Below are 3,102 nucleotides of genomic sequence, written 5' to 3'. Positions count from 1 at the left end.
ACCGATTGAATTTCGTGGGAATGATACGGTGATGTATATTGTATCACCATGTAAATGAATTATTTCGGTTTAAAAGAAAGAAATGTATGGTCCACATGGTGTGGATCCTCTCTGATCGTGATTAAAAATTGAAATTTTGGGAAATGGCATACCTAGCAGGGATACATGATACTTTTCATGTTCCCTACTTGGGTGAATGTCTTGTTGGCGAGATTGTGCTAGTAATGTTAGATTAGGAGGATTGTGATGATGAAATCGAGTATTGAAAGAATTGATTGCCATATGCGATTAACGTAGAAGAAGTAATTGAGATATGATTTTGAATTTAAAAGTTATGTGATGACAATGAAGACATTTGCGTTGCGTGGGAGCCAAAGAGCAGGTGTTGAAGTACATATCTTATGGTACGTGACGTGGATCATGAGGACGTGATCCAGTTTAAGTGGGGAAGAGTTGTAACATCCAGGAAAAAATGAATGGTTGATTTTGCAAAGTTCAGAAACTGAAGGGGGTAAAACGTAATATTTTTTAATGGGAACTTAAAAATCTGGAAGAATCTATATTCTTTCATTTTTTTTTCCTTCATATTATTTCATTACCTAAACAAAAAGAGAGGGAGAAAGAGGTGACGATGAGTGGAAGGAAGGAGGAAGCAAAAGCAAATAAAATTGGAGCTTAAATCTTGTAAAAAAGGAGATTTTACAACAATTGCCATCAAATTGAAGGTATAAATCATGTCTTTAGTCCTTAATTGGTTAGCTAAGGTTAACTTTTATAAACCCTAGTTCTTAGAAATTGGGTGTAATGGGTTAGGGTTTGTGTATAGATGAGAAAACCAACTTGTTTGAGGGTTGGGGATGATTATGGGTCATACATGCACCCATTAGTTATGGGTTTTTGTTAAACTCTTGATTTTAGCTAGAAGTGAACAAAATCACAAGACTATGTAGATGGGATTTCAAAATATTAATTGATGATTAAAATTTATGATGTTAACTTGGTTATTGACTAAATTGTCAAAATTATGAGTTAAGTGTTTTGTAAGACTTGAATGTAGTTGTTGATTTTGAAAAGTTAAAATATGTGTATTATATTGTTAGAAACACTTGTAGAAGTGTCAAAATTATCAGTTAAGAGGAAGGATATGGTTAAGATGGACCATGAGATGTAGATATTGATGTATGATTATATCTATGCATATATGATTGTATAGGTTGATCTTTCTTGGATATTTGGCTTGATGATTATAATTGATGCGTGGAATTTCTTGTGATGATATGCATTCTCGGATTGAAGGTGAGTTCATAGTATATATGTGTATGTATGTATTCGATTGATGGTAGTGGCTCTGGTGTGTCTATGCACACTAGGGTATGAATCGTAGTGACTCTAGTGTGTCTAGGCACACTAGGGTACGATGGTAGTTGCTCTAGTGTGTCTAGGCACACTAGAGTATAATTCGTAGTGGCTCTAGTGTATTGATCACACATTAGAGTATGATTGTAGTGGCTCTAGACGTGTTCCGGAGCACTCAAGAGTATGTACTTGGCACTTGATTGTGTCTTGTGGTGAACTTACACCTCGGGTGTAAGTGGGACTCTAATGATATCGTAGATTCCTTAGTTTGCCCAAGTATGATTGATTGCATGCATATTTATACTCATATACTATGTTCTCACTAAGCGTTAGCTTACTCGTTGTTGTTAAATGTTTTTTTATAGGTTCGGGTTTACTATTGTGAAGATTGCTTTTGGATGCTTGCTTTTAGCTAACGCTAGTACTTTTGGTAGTTGCTTGGAGTTGGGTAGTTACCCCAAGGATCATGCTCTTGTTACTAGTGTTGTTATTGTCATTTTATAATTTTGGGTCAACTTTACCACTTTGAATTGATCGAATTGTTAAAAAGGAAACCTTAAATTGATGTGTGTATGTCGGGTGGTTGAATATTGTTAAATTTGAATGGTTTTATGTTTACTAGTAACGGTGTCTATTTAGGTTGTGTAAAATGTGTCAGTATGGTCAAAAAGTATCAGTTCTGGTCAGCAGGTAAATGATTTGCTGCATCAGTGTGCCATCAGTTGTTGTTCTGTAAAAAAAAAAAAAAAAAAAATGGTCGGTTTTTCGATTGTCGCTTGGAGGTCGTTTCAAATGTACACGCACTTGGTTTGGAATATTCTTCTGCAACTACAGTTGTAGCTTCTGCCGCTGCAATTAGGTGATTTTCTATATATACCCTGCATTTGTTGAAATAAATGTAACAATTTTATTTTTGGCTAATGTCAACATATACTTGGAGTATAGAATGATTGTAGAATAGAAAGGTTGTTTCTGGCTAGTGACATGTTTACTAAACATACAGATGGGTGTCGAAAGATGGGATTGGTGCTATTGGTCGCTTTTTCATCGGTACGGTTATTAAAAGCTCATAGATGTTCCGAATAATAGACATCCTAGGTTCATGAAGTGGTTGGTAGACATAAACCAAAAAAGGATGATATGTGAATATACATATGAAATAATTGTCAACTTGTATGTATAAGTATATTTAGTATATCTATTAATTTGGCACAATTGTTTGTTATATACAGCTACTACCAAACAAGTGGAGCATCGCAATATATAACCCGCATTAGTATTGTTGTAGCCAGATATACATACCCTTTATGGTTATCCATATATGTATAAAATATATTGTTATATTGTATTTTTAACATATATGAATAAAAAGTATCACTATCACTCTATATACATTAAAAGAGAGTCTCGATTAGCTAATAAATGTTTTCAAAACCCCCTTAATTACCATTAGATTAGAAAATTACTTTATGATACCCCTTGATCCAACGGTCCTTAATCATCTACTAAAAAAATTAGCTAATAAATCAATTTTACATACACTCCATCCCTAAAATACCCTTCTAATAAAAAACACGGGACCTTATAACAAAATTAGGGGTTTCATTAAATCAAACACAGAGCCAGTAATTTCAGATAACAGAGAACGATGGCGAGCATAGTTGGAGTTGCTATTCCTTTCGGCTTATCATCACCACCGCAAAGAGCTACCGTGGGCGGTGGAATCGCGACACGTGTCAATCACTC

General features: G+C 34.6%; 1 long non-coding RNA gene across 1 annotated transcript; it reads left to right on the top strand.

The window, feature by feature from the left end:
• Positions 1-593: 593 nt before the first annotated feature.
• Positions 594-1,950, top strand: LOC139897634 (uncharacterized). The gene is made up of 3 exons (XR_011776706.1): positions 594-725; positions 1,214-1,296; positions 1,722-1,950. It is a non-coding gene; the product is annotated as an uncharacterized lncRNA (long non-coding RNA).
• Positions 1,951-3,102: the final 1,152 nt, after the last annotated feature.

This window comes from Rutidosis leptorrhynchoides, chromosome 3, assembly GCF_046630445.1.
Source record: "Rutidosis leptorrhynchoides isolate AG116_Rl617_1_P2 chromosome 3, CSIRO_AGI_Rlap_v1, whole genome shotgun sequence".
In the NCBI taxonomy this organism is placed as follows: Eukaryota; Viridiplantae; Streptophyta; class Magnoliopsida; order Asterales; family Asteraceae; genus Rutidosis; species Rutidosis leptorrhynchoides.
This window is presented reverse-complemented; position numbering and strand designations above follow the sequence as displayed.